The sequence below is a fragment of the Phalacrocorax carbo genome, chromosome 1 (assembly GCF_963921805.1).
Source record: "Phalacrocorax carbo chromosome 1, bPhaCar2.1, whole genome shotgun sequence".
NCBI lineage: Eukaryota > Metazoa > Chordata > Aves > Suliformes > Phalacrocoracidae > Phalacrocorax > Phalacrocorax carbo.
Window position 1 is genome coordinate 128322361 of NC_087513.1, and position 20995 is coordinate 128343355.

At 37.5% G+C, this 20995-nt stretch overlaps 1 protein-coding gene across 1 annotated transcript in view; it reads right to left on the reverse strand.

Moving 5' to 3' along the window:
* Window positions 1–20995, reverse strand: part of IL1RAPL1 (interleukin 1 receptor accessory protein like 1) — a 772957-nt gene that overhangs the window by 711656 nt on the left and 40306 nt on the right. The window lies entirely within an intron of this gene.

Genomic DNA, 20995 nt, shown 5'->3' on the forward strand with positions numbered 1-20995 from the left:
ATAAGGGCATGTAGATAAGTAATTTAAAGGAGAGAAAAAAAAGGAAACTCCATTTCTTCTTCAGTTGGCAGCTTTGTCTAAAAGCAAGGCTGCATGTGAAGCATATAAAAAAGCCAGATTATATAATTAGCTAATAGCCACTATTGACATGTAAAATCAATTTATGCCAGCTATCCTCGCAAAGCCAAGCCAAATTAATGCAACAGATTGTGCACCATTCACTTCTAAGTTTAATCACTGTTAGTATCATAAGGAAGATATATTATGCATATACACCCAGTGTGCATATGTACAGCAAGTGCCCAGAAGTCATGACACAATATAACCCAGAATGCACCTAGAAAATGCAGCTTTGGCACTGCTGTTTTGCAAAGAGTTGTCTCCCGCTTTGAGAGCTGAACTCTTTGGTAAAGTCTATGCTGGGACTGAGCATTGTTGCAGAACAGTCTGCGGCTAAGTGCCAAATATGACCTCAGTTCTTGCCCCAACAATGAAGGTCATTGTTAAGGCTAGTATTGACAATATTCACATTTTCTTTCTTCTTTCTCCTACCATCAGCAAGAAATCTATAATCAGCCATGTCCCTCTTGAGAACAAATGCTGTAAAGTAAGGTAAACAGCAATGTTCTAAAACATTGAAAAGAGTTATAATATTAAAAGCAAGCTAGATCTGCTTTTTCATAAAAATTGTTTGTCAGTTTGTAATTGGCTCTCTACTTCTTAAGCCATACACTTGTCAGCTTTCAAAATACATATTCACAGCAGGGAAGCATTCAGCTGGAAGGTTTTATCAGATGAAACTGAAGTCAGCCTTTAGCTGGGGGGCAGAATACAATTGCAAAGATCCATGCAACCTTAAAGCATGCGGGTAATTGCATCTGGGAGTTTTAACTTCAACAGGATTGCCTGTGCAAGTAAAGATTATACAAGTGAATAAGCATTAGTAAGTCAGTCCCAGTATGTATATTCTTTGACGTGTATACATTTCTAGAATATAATGGGAAATACAACTCTTGCATGCAGAAGCATACTCTAGGTTTTTATTTCTCAATATTAAAGATGTGTAAAGCCAAAAGTTTTACATAAAATTATTGTTATCAGAAATTGTATCACAGAGATATTTTTTCAAGCATGTTAAAAATATTCTCTGACACTTTACTGTTACAGAAGTTGTTCGGACAGATTTAGTACTGGTATATGATCTCCAGAATTCCACCTATTTCAGTGAGACAGCAAACAGTGGACATAAACCAGCATAGGAAATGTTCCTTCTGCATTCAGTAGGCACGAAATTATAGTATCAAGGAGAGAGGAATTAAGTTTTTGAAAGCAATCAGGAGACAGAAACAGACATGTATCTGCTTTGTATGTTATGAGTCTTTATGAGACTGGTAACATTCAATGAGCACTAAGTAAATAATTTTCTGTGTACACTGATTTTACTCACCCTTCAGATTAGTGTTGATAACAAAGCAAAAGATTGCAATGAAACTTAAAATAAAGATATGGTGTCCCTCTAGCAAATTAGTGCCTTCACTCAGAAAAGCTATATAGCATTGAATAGAAAGTAAACTCTTCACCTTAAAACAGCAATACAAGGTGAGTATACAGAAAGGTAAAAAATAAGAATTGCTACAGTCAGACAGAAGAATTAGAACTAAAAGCTAGTATGCATTGGGGTAGAACTCTTATCTTTTCCAGTGTTTTCCACGAACTCATTATTTTCCCTTTCTGTTGAGAAATAAAGTTTGCCTGTGTTTTAGGACTCATGACATAACAGTTTGCATTCTCTCCTCAGAGGTTAAATATTTTCATGAAGCATTTCTACAAAGGCAAGTGAAACAAATATTTTTCTGTTAATGACAATTGTTCTTCCTGTGACCAGGAACATCTCAAAGGACAGAAGTACTTACCCCAGTTCTCCCTGATATGAACAAAAGCCAAATAAAAGAATATCTCCTAAGTGAATTCTTACAAATCGTGGGGAAATTCTCTCTCAAGACAACCACAAGTTTTAAATTCATGTTCTCTCTACCATTTCATGTCTGCACGACCCATCATTTTCCCAGACCTCTCCCTCTCTCGTATGTCCCTGTGATACATGTCTTGTTACCTCCATGGCACCTCCTGTTCCATCTTGAAGCAGATGAGAAACAGAAAGGCCCACAGTGTCACAATATCCCTTAATCTTGTAGGTGAATCTGTGTGATAGGGTGGAATACACTTCAGACTTAGTATTCCCTAAGTTTGGCTGAGCTGAGCTGAGCTGAGTTATGGCTGTCTGAGAAATTCAATAAAGCCTAAATATGTGTTCTGTATCCTAAGGACTGGAATAACCTAGAGTTTATCAGGTCATTCACAGATGGCTTTATCAACATGTATCAAAGATGCCCATTACTTAAAATTCATCAACACAAGCCCTGAAATGAATATTTAAAAAAAAAAAAAAAGGTCAAAGACAAGAGAACATACTTCTATACTTTAATTTTTATCTGACCTTGCTGTTTCAGCATCACTGCTTGCAACTACCTGGCCTCCCTACAGTACCCCTCAAGCTCCCACCAGAGTACCCCTGCAAGTACTCCCTCCAAAGCTCTCAAGCAGTAAGGCAGATTGGAGGCACTATACAAAATGTGGCCTCCTTACTTGAACAGCTAGGCTTTCTAAAACTGTGTAAATGGAGCTTGTAAAACAAACTTTAGATCTTATCCAAGAATAGTTTGGAATCATGTAACGGAATTTTTTTCATTACGGGTATAGATACTAGATACAAATGAGGATTGCACAACTGGCTGTATTCTAGAATAGTGTAAGATTTCAGGTATTCATGCTGAAAAAAAGACTTTTGGTACATAAAATTTATATTCTTTCTTTGTTTTAGGCAAAATGAAGCGATGACTTTGTTAACACAGAAACATCCTAACCTTCAATAATCAGGTCAGTGGACTTTATGTCAAAAAGGCAGTAAAAGGTAGAAAGTACAAAGTCGCTAACGTCTTTCATAGAGATCTGCTGGAGTGGCAACATGAGTTTTGCCAGTACATATGACAGCTCTTTAATGGAGCTATTCACAGCTCCACGTTTCCAGGACTCACGAGTATCAGTGCTTTATTATTTATAGAAAGCTCTTCTTCAGTTTCCTTCTTCCCTAACCTTTTCTGACATCCATAGCACTTGCTTAGTCTGTGTCATCTGTACTTCTCAGTCTTCTGCACTTCTCTCCATATTCCCAGAGCACTTGCTACTAATCCCATTTCTGGCTCCATCTACCATAGTATTCATATTTCCTCCCTTTCTTCTGCCACTAGAGAATTTTTTTTTTTCTGCATGACCACAAATAAGAGTTTGAGTTACAGAAGTCAGTGTAGCTCTGTAGCGTATGCAGTCTGATTAAACATTATACGCACTTGAACATGGCACATGTTATATATGAGGAAACTACACTTACAAATTTCAGATTCCTCTTCCAAAGCACAGAAGTACTAGAACATTTAAAAACACATGCAGTTTTTAACTTTTTTTTTTTAAACTTTGAGGGTCGCATAACCTTACTAAAGGTGATTGTCATTATCAAGATAGTATAAATACAGGTAATTTTATAGCTACTTGTTTCCAGGCTCTCAAATATGACTCTGTAGCATAAACTTGAGATAAAAGTCACACTAACTAAGCAGTCTTATTCATAGGTGACATGCGAGCAATATCAATAATTCATTAATGTCTTCCATTGTTCCCTGAATCTAAACCTAGTCTTTTAATATAGTAAAACTATAGAGAGTTTTCTCTCCTTTAGTATAAGCAGCAACGGAGAGATCAAAGCAATACCAAGCATTAGAGTTTCACTCAGTTCCTGGAAGTAGAACAAATTTTTGTAGAGGCGCGTGTGCTCTAAGCATTTTCTTTAGCATATTTGATGTTATAGCTCAAAACACAAACCCTGGAATCTGAAACCATGAACCTGCAGTGGCTGATGGAGACAGAAGTAGTTGAAATCACATATATACAAAATATATTTCATATACATATAAAATCTGTTTCCTGTATGAGAAGTCATCCACATATAGACTAGTATTGTTTAAGGATAAGTTTACTGAAAAGTAAATAAATGAATGCAATTAGCTTTCTTTCCTTACAGCTTGCGAGCTATTATCAGATTTTCATAAACATAGTTTGGCCTCTGAGTAGGCTTTACAAATCTTGTCCTTTTGAGGATGATGCTTGTTCTGTCCATACTGTTTTCCCTCTTTCAGAGCATCACAGCATTTCAAGAGTCACAGGCGTGAGCTCATTCAGTGAGCTCCAAAAACATGTTTAGACCATCTTTCCCTTCTCCTCCAGTTCCTTATTCTTGGTTGTGGGGGAGGGAGCTGGATGGGAGGAGGAAGAAGGAGGAAGGCAGAGGATTTAAATGTAATGCCTTTTTTTCCAGGTCAGTCACCACTTAGGGTCTTTCTCAGTCATCAGCTCATGATTCACTGAAGACTTTTTAGCCAACTTTTTTCCCTGAAGGGAAGTACATTGTCTCCTTACCTTTGCCATTACATCCGTGCTTTTTTTACACTAAAAAATGCTTTTTCTTGTAACTAAGCTAAAGGTTATTACAATCTGCCATGCTCATCATCAACAACAAAAGGAGCTAAGTAAGGCCAGCCATAAGGCTTCCCATAGGCCTTCTCGCACTCTTTAATAACTTGCATAGGTGTTTGCACACACCTGGATAGATTTGCAAACTTAATTCTTACAGATAAGGCTTGTTTAAAACAATTCCTTCTTTTGCATTTCCCTGCTGTACTGTGTCACTCTCTTTTTATTTGAGTGATTTAGAATAATAGAGCTTTATCTTAAACTGGGGCAGTTCAGCACACATTGCAGAAGGATGAGTTCTGGCAAGGATCAGTAGGCAGTAATAGGAACAGTGCAGCCTTCATTCATTACTAGAGCCATTTCTGTGATTCAGTACAAAATGGTTATGAGAGGGGGAGCTTACACACATGCCAGAGAATTAAGTTCTTTGAGAACAGATAACACATCACCCCAACAACAGCACTAAAGGCAAGCAAGGAGAGGGCTTGTTATTATCTGTCAGGTTTTTTTCGCCCAACAAATATTCACAAAGATGAAGGACTGTATTTCATTCCTTCCTCTGCCTCTGAAAGGCCTGAGTCATTGCACTTCCTAAACCTTTACCTTCTTTCCTGGTGACTTCCACCTGTCTGAAAAGCTGCCTTTGTTTCTGAGGTTCAGGAAGGAGAGAAGAGCAGGAACCCAGCAAGCCTTTAAACTTATTATTTACCATCATACACACAGAACAGAGCATCCCCAATTCCCAGTGAACCTCTACTTTTTGAAGTACTTTCTCACAGTTTAAGATATCCACCCCAGTAGGAATGTAAGATATTAAGTTCCACAGGTTCTACAAGCCCTTCATCAGGAAACACGGTCAGCTCACAGTGGAGCCTGGTAAATGGGCAGTGTTGGCAGCCTCTGGACCTGCTCAGTCTTTGAAAAGCTTAGCCATACCTGTGCAGTGGCACAGGCATTTGACGTGTTAAGTCTTGCAAGATGTCAGTGGGGAGGTTTAGTTCGGAGGTGATACATCAATCAGCATTATAAACAACAATCCACAGTGAATTGAACTGGGCATGTAATCTAGATCAGATGGTACAGCAATTGGTCCAACAAGCTGCTTGCTTACAGTTCGTCGTACCTCTGTTGTATGTTGCATTCAACTGGAAAAGACGGCTGGCCGTTGGTTTGCTCCTTTCATTCTGCTCCAGTGCCAAAGAGGAGAGTTTGCCACCCTGAGGGCAACTTTGCACGTCTGTGCATCCTTCCTTTGGAGGAACCTGCTTGGGAGGTGCAATAAGCAGATGGCCTGTACCAGAGGTGCGGACAGTACTACAGTGCTACAGGAGCTAAGTAAACCCATGTGTGTACTGCTCTTTTCTTACACTTACTGGTGCTTATCTGAACTGGGAGGCTTTTGAGGGAAACAGAGTACTGCTTGCAATAGGGAGCAGACCCACAGCAAATTTTCAGAGGCAAGGGAAAGAAGGTGTGATCCTTACGGAGCTGGAGGCATGGCACAGCATTCCTTCAAACTAGAAACCCGCAGCAAATTTTCAGGCTGAGGCCAAGCCTGAAGGAATGGATTTTCCTTGCCATGAAAAAGTTGACGTGGGACTGGCTGGTTTTCAGACTTGCTGTTATACACAACAAAAGGAGAAAACCATCCTTCAGTAATTTCCCTATTCAAGCAAAATTTTAAAACTAAAGCAAATGGAATGTGTTGCTGCGGTACTACCCACCTCACTGCTATTTAGGTAACACAGTGCCAGAAGAAAACCTTGTCTGATTCACCTTCAAGTTCAGACCTTGCAAAGAATTGAAGAAACAGAAGCAATACTGTATTTTCCTTCCCAGAGACTGAAAAATCCATGATTTAATTATGGAAGTGACAGAATTACTTATTGTGTCAAAAAAAAAGTCATTGTTTTTTCTTAATGATAGTAAAATGTTGTTCACTGTGGTCCTGATTATAAACAGGTATGATATGCTAAACTACTCTTTTCTCCTAATTAAATTGCAACTATTTCAGCTTACAGTTTTGAAGAAAAAGAGCAATCAGAAGTCTGCTACACTCCTTTATATCATTCCAAATCACAGTTCTGTAACAGCACATTTACTGTTTTGGTTGACTTAGGAAAAGACAAAGGAAGACAAAATAATTCATAATTAATTCTCAATAATCAGGCAGTTAATAAACTGTAAAATGTTTCCCAAGAAAACATGATGTCTGTGGAACATGGCAAAAGCAGTGTGGTGTTTTTACACTATTTTAGACATTAGTATTTTGTGCCCTTACATGAATTATTTGCAGGTTCATTAGTCATTTTTGCAGCTAGAGTGTTAAACTTAAATTATGCCAAAAGTGAAAATGAAATAATTAAAGATAAACTGTTACAGGCCTTTTGTGAAGAAAACAACTTAAAAATGGTGCTATCCATATCTTCAGTAAATTGGCTATTTTGTTAATTTATTGATATGGTCCACCCTGTGAACTATATTTTACAGTTCCGTGAACCATGTATTACAGTTACATCCAATGGATAACTACAGTTCATTTCTGAATCTCTATAGTACCCCTGTGAGACAGGTGCTTGCTGTTCTACCTGATAAATAGAGTTGTTGCAGATGACTTTTTATTAATTTTTTTTATTTTAAGTCTGAGTGGTTTAAGCAGCCCAAGTAACCTATACGCAGCAACACCACAGAAGAAGACGAGAATTTATGATTCAGTGTTCCAGGGTCAAACCCATCAGATTATGTTCTTCTAGGCAGACTTCACAGGTCTGGTCTGTTCAGGGTTACTTACAACTGGCCGTACAGTGTTGGTCATGTAATTTAACAGAGCTCAGCCCAGGTATACAGGACAGCTGGAAAGCTACTGGGAAAGAATAATGATTTTTATTTGGTTTGGGGGTTGTGGGTTTTTTTTCATTTTTCCATGAATGAACTATTTTAAATGAAAAGGCTGAGGGGGGGGAAAAAAACCTTTATATAATGGTGGGTTTAAAGTTACTATTTTAACCACTTCAATGAAAAATTATGAAGTCGTAAAAACTGTAGCCAAATACACAGACAAATACAAAGTCAGAGATAAGCCTGAGAAGTTTTGCATTTCTGCATTCCATTAACTTCAATGACGTATCCAATTACTCTGAATATACCTTATATAACAGTATGTACATTTTTCTCTTTTTGAAACAGTTTAATATTCTTTGTTTACCAGAAATAAAAAAGCATTATAAACTTCCCCTATGGGTACAGTAAATTATAATATGTTCTAAAAGATTGAAATACTATACGTATTTCAAAATTTACCACCTACTTAGTAGTAGGACACTTGTCATAAACTGGTGATGGAATCTTTCTCCGATAATTTTAATATTTTCAGAATACTTTCAAGGAGGCAAAGGGAGGAGATAAATATGTTGGCCAAGAAAGACACATCCCTAAGGTAAAACCACCTTGCCTCAGAGAAAACAGATTTGAATACTTCCTCTTATGTGATAAAGATCTGCGTCCCCTATTATGCTTTTGTAATACTAGCCAAAGACTTGTACACCTAATTAGCACTTTGATAAATTCAGATCCATTCAGTTTACAAAATTATAGATTAAAATGCTCTACCCTCAGTGATCCTACAGTTCAATACGTAATATCTCTGCAGGACATCATGATGTTTATTAACCAACAATGCTATGCAGGAGGGGTCGTCTTTTCCTTTATCTTGATTTTTAATCCCAAATAATTCTCCTGTTCCCCTCGTTCTCTTTCTGGTTAACCATAACACCTGAATCTTGCCAGCTCTTTTATACAGAATGCACTATTATTAAAAGATATCAAATGTTTGAAAACACTTGCTCAGAGATAATGACTTGAGTAATGTTATCAGTATATGACACATGTAGTCTTCACAGAGGCAGAACAGATTAATTCATATTTCTTACAGACATTTTCGAAAGTTCTATGCTGTTACTCCCTATTGCTACAGAAATAAAGAATTTTTTTTTAAAAAAAAAAGAGACCCTTGCCCACCCTTGAACTTTGAAACACAAACTAGGCCAAATCCTGATGGGTACTGAGCTCTTCTGTCTCTTGACTGGAGCTACTGTTAGTATTGAATGCTCAGAACCTCTCAAAAGCTTCAGAAGGATTGGGAAAATTTTGGCTGAGAGGTTAGGTATTCTCCAAGTAGCGTACTGCAAATCCAAACCCATTATTATTCTGTTTCTGCATTAAATAGCACATTTGTATGTGTTGTTTTCTGATTGGATGATGTTAAAAATCTTTCAATAAAGATATTGTATCTGATTTCATAAACACAGAATAACCAGAGTGCTGAGTGCTATGACCTCAAGACAAAATATAAGGGAATCAACTGCAGGAAGTCAGCTGTAGCAGTAGACTTGTTTGGTTTTGTCTTATAACAACTTCTGAGCTACATGCAGGTATTAATGGGCTTTTGATTCCTATCTGTCAATTTCTTGTCTAAATTTTCCACCAACAGGAGATTTATGAGGTTCAGGCTTATTTTTTCCTTTTCTACAGCTATATCTTTCTATAAATCTTGGTTACATTTTTTTCATGTTTGACTTACATTTAAAAAAAAAAAACCAAACTAACAACCGTTGCTTTCATTTGAAACTAACCCTTATGCTTAGACATGCTACAGTCTGTCTTCTTGTGGAAATGCGGTTGTTCACCACAGTTCTCTCCCTTTCTCTCCCCAGGCAGACTTATTTGTTATAGAAATTATTCCTGAACATCTAAAATTCATACATCTCTGTTATCACCTTGCTGCCTGGTAATACACCTATCTCTTTCCCTCCCACTTCTCCCCCTCCATATGTTCCTTTTTTGAATAATGTACGACAAAATTGTTCCAGAGATGACTTCACTCATACCCATTGTTGTGTGAGAAGAATGGCAATCTATAGCTAGTAGCTTATAATGGTGATGGAAATCTAGTTTGGTTTTCAAATCTACTGAAGACGCTTGCATAGTGGAGAAGCTTAAATTATACTAAAAACCTGGAACATACTAATCCTTTGTAAGAATAACACCAAGACTGTATTCCTTTCTTTTTGTTAGTTGTTAATATTTCAATCTAATAGAGCCTAACCTGTATTTCAGCTGCCAACCATGCTTGTTTAGCTATTCTGAAGTACAAAGCTTTTCTTGCTTTTCTTCTGAAAGGTAAGTGATGACCATAATATTCATTCTTTTGACATTTCACAAGCCACCTAGTATTTCTCTGCACTTGCAATCCAATTAAGTTTTATTTAGAACTATGAATGAAATATGCCTCTGCTAAGTTATCCTAGGTGTATAACAGTTCATCCTTGATATGATAGTTACTGGCCTGGCACACAAGCCTTTGCACAGCACTGTATCAGTGCTTTTTAAAGTCCATGTACATTCTGTCCACGCTCCCTTTTCACACACACATGTACACACACAGGGACACAAGGTTTGCTAAACATGAGTCTTTCTGTTCATTTTGTACCTCATCACCTTAATTATATCCTACCTTAGGGGTGGGTGGGTGGAATACTGTGGTCTCAGACTATTTCTTTACTTCTTCCACTGTACTGCAGGTAAGGGTCTTTGTATCCCTGCAAACTGTTTAGTTCCAGTGAAGTGTTGTATATGATGGTAACTCCCAAAGGTTGCTGCAACTTTGTTAGCATTCTGAACGCACCTCATCTGTCTTTGTCAGTCATTAGATATTTTCTTGATCACCTTTTTTCTTCCATGAACCTGATTACTGTAATTAGTTCCCCATACTTTCTTGAGTCAGGTATTACCTCTTTTAGTATATGCCATTCATCACCAAAATTTTGAAATACCACAGCAAATAACTTGCTATTTTTATTCCAATAAGTAGATGTTATATTTACATCCAGAGAAAATCATTCACCTGCTGCTCATTCTCTTTTCTCTCAAAGACTCATTTTATTGCAAAAATAAAATACTTTAAGATCACTGCATCAATCATGACCTTTCGCCTATGACACAATTCCTACACAGTAATATTTTTACTATTATCTGCCTAACACACTTGCTTTGTCTCCTCCTCTACTCCTTCTTACCCTGCATCCAGAACAGCTATGTGCTTAATTTTAACTGCTTAATTTTAACTGCTTAAATTTAACTGCTTAATTTTAACTGCTATGTGCTTAATTTTAAGCTCCTTCCTGAATCAAGATCCACATGAGGAGTATTTAATTGATAAGTATAACAACTGAAGTAAAATCTCAAAATTCTTAATTTTCAGAGGAAATTTGAAAGTTGAAAATCAGAATCCAGATTTTGTAGTGGTTTCACAATGTATGCTATCAGAAATGAACCAGAATTTTGCAGATCACTAATTTCAGGCTCATTTTTTCTGACTTAATGGAATTTAAGTGAATCAGAGATACTTAGATCATAAGTGTTTTAAGGAACATAGGAAAGACATTAACTTTGTCAAGTTACAAAGAGAAAAATCCACTAAATGATTGAAACTAGGAGACAATTTAGCAAGGCCGAATATAATTAACAGTGTGACTAGGACCTTCTTTGAAACTGCCTGGAGTTGTCTAGTAGTTTGGATCAAGCAGCCTTTTCCTCCTTATGCTGTATTAACCCTGAATATTATTTCTGTCAGAAATCCCACTGACTTATTGCAATAAGATAAGCTATAGAATTTGAATAGTTCTAACTTTTTATAGCTGAACATCTTTTTCTTAACATGCTTGCTTAAATGTATGTTGAATACCAACTACTTTGAATTGCAGTTTCAAATAATATTTGCCCTTCCATCTTCTGCATGACAGTCATGGGAATTCAAGTAATGGTCTGCCTGGTTTGGACAGGTAAAAGATAATTTTAAATCTTTGTAGTAAGGTATTTATAGTTGACTGTGACTGGCCAAGAAGGATGAATTAGTTGAAATCTCTAACAAAAGGGAGTCGAAACCCCCTATGTTTGCCTACTTCCTGTGAAGTTACTCTTGTCTGGTGTGGTGGGCTGACCTCAGCTAACTGCCAGGTGCCCACCAAGCCACAATATCACACCCCCTCCTCAACAGAGCAGGGGGAGAAAACACAACAAAAAGCTCATGGGTTGAAATAAAGACAGGGAGATTACTTAGCAATTACCATCATGGGCAAAACTGACTCGAGTTGGAGAAATTAATTTAATTTATTGCCAATTAATAAGAGAGTAGGATAATGAGAAACAAGAACAAAACTAAAAACACCCTCCCTTCTTCCAGGGCTCAACTTCACTCCTGACTTCTCTACTTCCTTACCCCAAACAGCACAGAGTGACAGGGAATGCGGGTTGCGGTCAATCCATTACACATTGCCTCTGCTGCTCTTTCCTCCTCACACTCTTCCCCTGCTCCAGCATGGGGTCCCACCCATGGTAGACAGTCCTTCATGAATTGCCCCAACATGGGTCCTTCCACTGGGCTGCAGTTCTTCATTAACTGCTCCAGCATGGGGTGCTGTCCTTCAGGAACAGACTACTCCAGCATGGGTCTCGCCCAGGGTCACAAGTCCTGCCAGAAATCCTGCTCCAGCGTGGGCTCCTCTCTTCATGGGGCCACAGGTCCTGCCAGGAGCCTGCTCTGGGGCGGGCTTCCCACGGGATCACAGCTTCTTTCAGGGCACATGCACATTCTCTGGCATTTCATCCTCCATGGGCTGCAGAACGGATATTTGCTCCACTGTTGACCTCCCTGGGCTGCAGGGGGACAGCCTGACTCACCATGGTCTTCACCATGGGCCACAGGGGAATCTGTGCTCTGGTGCCTGGAGCACCTCCTCCCCCTCCTTCTTCGCTGACCTTGGTGTCTGCAGGGCTGTTTCTCTCACATATTCTCACTCCTCTTGCCCAGCTGCTGTTCCCCAGTGGTTTTTACCCTTTCTCAAATATGTTATCACAGAGGCACTACCACCATTGTTGATCAGCTCAGGCTGAGCAGGTCTGTCTTGGATCTGGATGGAATGGCTCTGTCAGACATGGAGGAACCTTCTGGCATCTTCTCACAGAAGCCACCCCTGTAGCCCCCTTGCTGCCACAACCTTGCGAGGTACACCCAATACATTTGGTTTAACAGCTATAAAAGCTTTGGCCTTCTAGTTACTACAGCCTTCAGAAAATACAGGTTTCAGGATGGAAGTACTAGTCACTAGTCAGTACTAGTCAGTCCATCATGAATTCACCAGAATTCATTGGCTTTTGCATTATCTGTATATCTGGCTAAATAGCTATCTATTTCTGTTTTTACATGAAAGTATGTTTTCTTCATATCTCCAGGAACAAAGTTTTACCTTGAGAGGATGGTATATTAATGCAAATAATGCCAGATTAGTCTATCCCTGATAATCTTCTGGAATCATTTATTGGAATCTTTCAGACTGTTTAAGGCGATCCCTGATCATCTTTCAGAACTTGGCAAATGAAGTTCTCTATTTTCAGTGACAAGGGTAGGAGTAATTTTGTTACATTTTTTGTTTGTTATCAGGTAAAATAAACCAGCTTATTGTTATCTTGTAGACACTTCTGTCAGTTCCATCCTGCCCTCAAAGGAGGATGAATCAGAGATGGATATCTTCCCTGAACCGTCATTTCTCCAGCCCTCATACAGAGACCAAAATAAGTCATTTTTCCTGTACACTAATCCAGGAAAAATAGTTCTGCATTATAGCACTGCACCTCAAATGTAGAATTCTAAATTATTTTGTGATTTGTATCTTGTGATTAAATTTCATCTCCAGAACCCCCACACAGAACTTAGAGAGTTTCTTGCTTATCAAGTTTCAAAGCAGTTCAAAGTCAGGCAATGCAAAGCTGCCCATACAAGCAAAAAAACAAACACAGAAAAATTTCAGCCCATTGTTCCAAAGAACTGATGTCAGCAGTTGGGAGTCTAAGAGAGTAATTTACCACTGACAAAAGCATCAGAAATCTTTGTACGACTTCTAGCAAGCAATATGGATCTAATTGTCTCACCTTTTTTCTCTACTAATAAAAACAGTCTTCCCACCTGATACAATTTATCCTGCATGTTATAGCTCTGAGGCTTTAATCTATGGACCGAGTATCATTTAATTACTTCATCTGTTAACCTTTACTGCTCTGAAACACTCCACTGAGGTAGGTTTGCTTTCAAATACTCTTACTTATTCTTGAGTTGAATAACACATTAAAGAGTTTTCTCTAAATGTTTCTATCCAGGGAGCACTTCTGTTTTCTAGAACTTTATAAAGCATATATTATAAAGATTCTATATACCCAGTTCCATAAATACTTTGTGATAATCAAGCTACAGCCATGGAATGTGTAAAATACATACTAAGCATTTATTAAAATTTTGATATGTAGAGATGGAGAAGATACACCCAAGCGTTTATCTAATCTTTTCGAAATTACTCATTTGATTATGTTACAAATATTCCTTGCTTTATCAATACCTAAAATGGGCAGGTTGACATGTTGATTAACACTAAGATGTTACTAGTTTTGAAATGTAATAAAGATGGGCAAAAATATAGATAGAACACCTATATTCTTTGGGGGGAAAAAAACCAAACCAAAACAACACTGACTTAACTTCTGTGCTATTTATGATACTGTCCATTCACTGAATATATTCCCATAGATGATTTACTCATATAGGAACAAGTGCTGAATTCAAAAACAGTCTAGTGAGAAATGAGTATCTGTATGAAGTTTTGCACCAGAGGACACTTTGCTTTCTGTCCTCATAAATACTCCTCTTGCTGGCATTCCCAACTTTGTATTCCATAAGCAGAAAAAATATGAGATGTTACATGAGGCTACGCAGATTACAAGTAATAGTAGTTTAGAATTATACCTGAGATAGCATCACATTTTCCAAGCTGAAATACATTCATACAAAATATTTAGATACCGGTTTTCAATGCATTAAAAATCTGATTGTGTGTACTTATCTCCACAATTGTTTATTATATGACAAAAATATTTCCTCTCTCCAGGACTTTCAAAAGTATGACTTGACCAAGTTCAGGCATTGTGAACATTGTTTGTGTTTGCTCTTAAAGGCTTTTTCAATATATTGCCTTCAAAACCTCGTCCTTTGGGTTTGTCAGGAGGAATAGCCGATTTATTACTAAAACTTTCTGTTTGTCACAATAAAAAAGCTGTACTTACCTCATGTTTTCTGTAGATCTTTCAAAGGTTTAACATTGTAAAACACCTGGAATTAAATTCCAAGGGAATGAAGTAGTGTGTGAAGCATTTCACACTTCTTAAAACCATCCCCAATCATATGAAGAAACCGATTATAGTCCAGTTCCTTTTCCTTGCATTCACTGTGCATTCATTTTACATCTCGTATTTTACAATCTACCTGTATAGCACCACAAGTGCTAAGAATGTTAAATAGTTACCTTATGTTGAATTTAATAAAAGCTTAACATTAACTTCTCGTATTACTCCTGAAGCCTAAAGTGAGCACCTAATTGAATCTGTTTGATCTGAACAGGTATTCAAGGATGCATATATTTGAACTTTGAGAAAATAGAGAAATTATTATGAGATGAAGACGTGTGTGTCAAACATCTGATGTCATACCACCAGCTGGACAAAAATCTGGGTCTGTCTGTAATGTATATTGCTTCACATCAGTCAAACAAATACCAAAGGGAGGAACCGCTTCATTCGGAATGGGTGGAGTTCAGTGTCATCACTAAGATTTCCAGGCTCACTGAGGAGCTGATCAGCAGTGCAGCGAAGTCAGTAAGAAGCCCTCTCAAACAGCTGGCACCAGACCAGAGGGGACACACAGTCTGGGGAGTTTTGAGTTGTTGTTTTTTTCAAATTAAAGAAAAAAAAAACAACATAATTTACTTGTGCCTTCAGGACAGAGATATATAAACCTTTCCTTTTAAAAAAGGTAAGAGAAAATAATAATGCTATTGACATAGCACTCATGGTATTGCAAAATATATTACCACACTGAATCTGAAAATCTGAATCCAGACTACTGCTAAAACTGTACTATCCAGATTGTTGCTCATGCTTCAAGTCATCCAGAGGTAATAAATCCACCTGAGAGCTATCTAAGATTTCTCTTTCTGTAGCGGCTTATTCCAGGAACTAAATATTTAAAACACAAGAATGTCACCTACTTTAAATTCAGAATTTTCAACATACCTACATGAAAGAATCAATGATTCTGGCTTTTATGAATTGAGATATTGTGCAAGAAGTGTCAAACTATTCCAGATGTGATATCTGATACGAAAGGGTGCTTAGTATTCTTTTTAATTAATCCTTGTAATCTTTGCGCATCCTCAAAGATTTGGAAGTTATCCTCAGTTGATTTAGAAGTTAAATGTAGAAAATAGCACACAGTGGTTTCACTTCAGAAAACACAAATTCAGCTTTTAATTTAGGTCACTTTACCTCTGCTTCCTTCCCATGTATTTCACTTTCAGAAGACTGGAACGTAATGTGACTCAGCTTGACTCTTCTGGCAGTATCTCCTCAACAGAGGATCAATGTTAAGACATTTGCAGGTCAGGGCTGATGAATAGTGGTGGAGTATTGCAAGCATCAGTGTGCCTATCTGCTTGCAGTCAGAGCTGTTAGCGCTTTGCTTTTTACCAGGAAAAAATTAGTTCCTTTTCCTATTTATATATTGTTCCAATAATTAACTTCATAGTGACATTTCTATTTGCTTAATGGCCCTTTTTTTGACCCAATTCCTAATATTTCTGCAGTCATTAACCCTTAGTCTATGTTCCAAATTGGTGGGGAAAAGACTTCCTGCAGCTTATACCTTTAACACTTCACCAGTCAAATATATTTGACTGTTAACCGGCTTTTTAGCCTAAAAGCGGGTCAACAGCATCTACCAACCTAAACTGGTTATACACAAACATGCAGGCACAAATCCAGGTGGATTTGTGTGCCTCTGACTTATTTGCAGAGCAACGGGTTTTGGATAGTTAAACAGCGATTCAGGTCACTTCAAGAGCATGCTCTTCTGTGGCAGGGATATAAGCAAATATCCAGCATGACACTTTTCACATCCTTTTCTTTTTAACTTTTTCTGACATGTGCCTAAAGGAGTGATCAAGATACAAGTGTCTCATTGAGAAGAAAAGTAGTAAAATGATATAAGTGAGAAGAGGGAAAAGAGACATCAGATAATACATCAAATAGAAGCTGAAAGCCACACAGACTCCAGCAGCATGAAGCAACATCAGTACATGGTCACCCTACACTGAAAAAAGAAAGCTTCAATAGAACAGTGACAGCATGAAGTAACAAAACAGAGTTTGCAAAGTAATGATTTTATGATTTCCTTTCAAGTTCACTCAGGGACAGGAGAGAGCGCTCTCCAGCTTTTCATAACTGAGCACTCTGCATCATCAAGAACTTGCCATTTTTTTCCAACAAATTCATTCAGTTTCTCATTCTGAAAGATAAACTCAGCAAGACTTGTATTTTTTTAATCTTTTTTTTTTTCAGTTCTGTTCCTATCACGTTTTTTATCTGTTTGTAAAGTTGAAATTTATCTTCTTGCCTAAATGTACTAAAACTTCACCAAGAAAAGAATGTTCATGCTAGTAGGTGTACAAAAGCCTAATTGAAAGTTTTCCAAGTAAAGCCTTGAATGTTACTTATTTTTTCTTAATTTTGAGATAATTTAGTTATAATAGTTTGATAGTTTCCCTTGGGATTCGTCTGCTAGCTGGGATTTTTTTATATTTTATGTGTTTTTACTTATTATCACAAGTTACATCAAACAAGAAAGGCCTTCGGTTACATATTACATGACTCATCTGCAGTGTGGCAGCAGGGCTACAATGTAAAGAATTAATACAGGGCCTAAACCACCATTGTACCACTGCTGAAACAATCCATCTAATTTCTCTACAGTGCCTCAGGACTTCTAACTGCTGGGAGTCAACACAATGAACCTACACATTGAAAGCTGCTGCACTGGGCCTTTATAGCACTGCCTCTCTTCACTGACAATTTCCCTTTCTAGATCTCACTAGGTTCACACTATTACTCATCATTCTCACTAGCATATAACTATTACTCTTCAAGTTATCCTCCCTACATTTCTAAAGCAAATGCTATGTTCTACATGTCTTACTCCTAATTTAGTTACTGACTCTATGAATTCTACAGAATTAATACCTCTGTGTGTGAAGTATGCTATCCAAACTAGTTTCATAAACTCTTGTTGAAACCAAGATGTGTTAGAATTGTCTCAAAATATATCTATAACAGTGTGCTAATTGTAACAACAGTTGACATGCAATGCCCTGAGATCAGAAGAAAGATCTTACCAAAGGACCCCTGTGTGATAATTTAAGTTTATTTACTAAACACAATTAAGTTGAAGGTGTATTTTGGCAAAAGAATCTGCAGATTGGAGATACGTCCATATAACCAGTGCTGCTGAAGAACACTTCAATAATTGCAGTGTCAACATCACACAGAGCAGTTAGTTTCAATGAAAATAAAATGTTAGTGAAATTCTAAAACATATACTCAGATCCTTTAAAAAAAAATACCAACCAACCACAAAAAAAAATCCAAACCATAGAGAACCAGAAAAAATAGCATGGCCTGTTAGTGTGCACTGTCACATCACTTAGGTACTTGTCCTTTGAAATACTAGTCCAGCGGAATTCACATCTCTTCTGCTCTTCGGGCAGGTGTTACCTCACTTCATCTCTTTAAGGTTTATTGCGTACTCTCTTCTATGTTCAATCAATTTCCTTCCAGTGTAGAGACCAAGAGGTGAGAAAAGCATAGGGAGAAGCTTCCCAAACACTCTGATAGCAACAGTAGCCTTAAATCAGGCTGGCATTCAGGTAAGTGGAACAAAAAATAAGACAACACTAATCCCTGAGGTATGAATATAAATTAAAGAAGAGAAGACTATGTTTGTAAGAACATTTACTGTTGCTTTTAAGGATATTATAACTTGTTAAATAGGCAAATTAAAGCTCATTTCCTTTGAGCTTGAAGTCCTGCTTGCAGGGATCTCTGCAAAAAGTTAGAGCCTCAATTTCTACATGAACAATTTGCAGTTGGTACTGTTCTGACAGACCTAGTTTGGAGAAGGTACTTCCCTGTCACTTTCTGTTTGCATGTGCTTAAGCCTCGTGGGTTTCAGGTTGTTTAAAATGCTGGTGAAGTTTGCACAGTTGGGAACAGCTGAAATTCTAAGTGTTTCATTGAAACTCATTACACACCCCTTATTGCCTGAAGGAGATCGTTCAAGTTCAAATTTATTATACTTTAATGTTAAAACAGTTTCTACTCCTACTCTACTTTCCCCAAGCTGACCCAAAAGATAATTTGCATATAAAGATTTTATAGGCAATATAGTAAGATTTTCACCTTAGTTAGAGATTGTGTTTACTGACAATTGTGCTCAACATGTATGGTATATTCTGGGGTTTTTTTAATATACATGATTGGTGTATATTGGTGTTTGGTTTTCAGTGCTTTGGCCACGTGTGGCTGTAATGGAAAACCACAATTTGCACACTGAGCATTAGCTTTTTAAGAAAAAGTAACAATGAAGAGTCTAATCGCTTCAGCACTTTAATTGAGTCTTTCTGGTAGGCATGGATATCTCCTACTATCAGAGTTCATTGTAAATATGTAAGAGCTTTTGTTTAATTGTTTGTTTGTTTGTTTTTCCAGGTCTATTAATATGCGTAATAAAGAGGAACAGTTTAAAAATATTTTTTAACCATTTTAGCCAGTTTGAAATGACAAGTGTATAAAAATCTCATTCGAAAATTGATTGAGGAAAATACACATTTCTATATGACTAGATTTAAGCCTACACAGACATTGACTCAGACATTCAAACACTGAATGACAGAAACTAAGGTATGACTATATTGCAGTCTGCAGCTATATAATCATACATATGTAGTCAAGCATTCATGTGCCTTGTGGAATGAGTATAGGTGATGAACAGAGCTGAAAAGCTGGTCTGTGTGTCTCTTGAGGTTTCTCTCCTCTCCTTCGAGCAAAATTTAAAGTCCACTACCAAGTTTCCCAACATTTTATTCTATTGTCTGTATCTTCGCTCATAGGCCTACTACTGAATCTCTTACTACTTTGGCTGTCCCTTTGCCATTCAGCTGAAATGCGCTGTATACTGCACAGAAAGACCTCCTTATTGATATTATGCTTGGACAACCTTAATTTTTTTTCCCTTATATTTAGTAAGTTCAGTTGGTCATTACACAATTTAAAGAGATTTTTTTTTTGCTTAATCTTTCTTTAGCTGATAGATTAACTCCATCATTACTAAATTTATTCAGTCAACCACAGTGTACTTCTTTGCACACAATTTTTGTACTCTCATCCATGTTCACAAGCTAGTGTTCTGTGTTTGTCACACTCTGATGATGAATCCTTGTCATCCAGCAAGTACGTACCTCTCTCAACAGCATCATTGACTAGATCAGATACTACAGCACTAATGTAACCCATCCAGAACAATCCAGGAAACTTCTTTCCCACTTAATTCCATACCAGTTAGCTTTCTGAAGTTTTTCTCATCCCACTGAAAATTTATGTCAGTTATAGGACTTCATGGCAGTAAATACTGTTATTGGCCCTCTCATCCCATGAGGGAGATACAGCTGTCAGCTCACCAGCCCCATGCAGCCATATAGCCATTATTGTCTATTTTACATTTAAGGAAAAAGAGGGCTTTTTTTTTTTTTAATCCAGTTCTTCCTACCAAGGCATAGCTACTGTCGAATGGAGAGAAAAATCTCTATTCACTTGCTTACTGATGGCTTTTTATGAGCACGCCATTCCTCTTTAGAAATTTACAGTCCAGCTTGACCTGAAATTCCATATCCCCACCAAAATATGACCATAACTTTTATTACACAAAAGAATATTATATTATAATGACAATGCTATTATACTGACTCAGGAGGAACCTCATGCTTCCTTGTCATCCATCACAGGTGGGATTTATCCAGTGTTCACTGCAGTCCTGTTCCTGCATATCTGCTTCTGTGCTGGTGCCTCAAAGTTGTCATCTTCTTTCCCTAGTTTTCTTCCTTCTCTTCCAGAAGTGCTCTGACAGCACCAAGCCCAGCCCTTCTCCCAGGATGCTAACTGGAGGTCTGACGTGCAAACAGAATAAAAGCCTGAACCATGTTTGACTTCTGTAGGAAGAACAGAGACTTAGCACTGCACTCCACCAGGACCCCAATTCCTGATTGTAACTACAGCCAAGATAATGAATGATGAGTAACAATCTTAAGCAGTTGTGAATCAATGCTATCATTTACTGAGGATCTATAGAGGTAAAAAATGGATATGGGCTGCCCTGGCAGTGTCATTCTGGAAACCAGAGCCTTGTAACTTTAAGCATTGACTAATT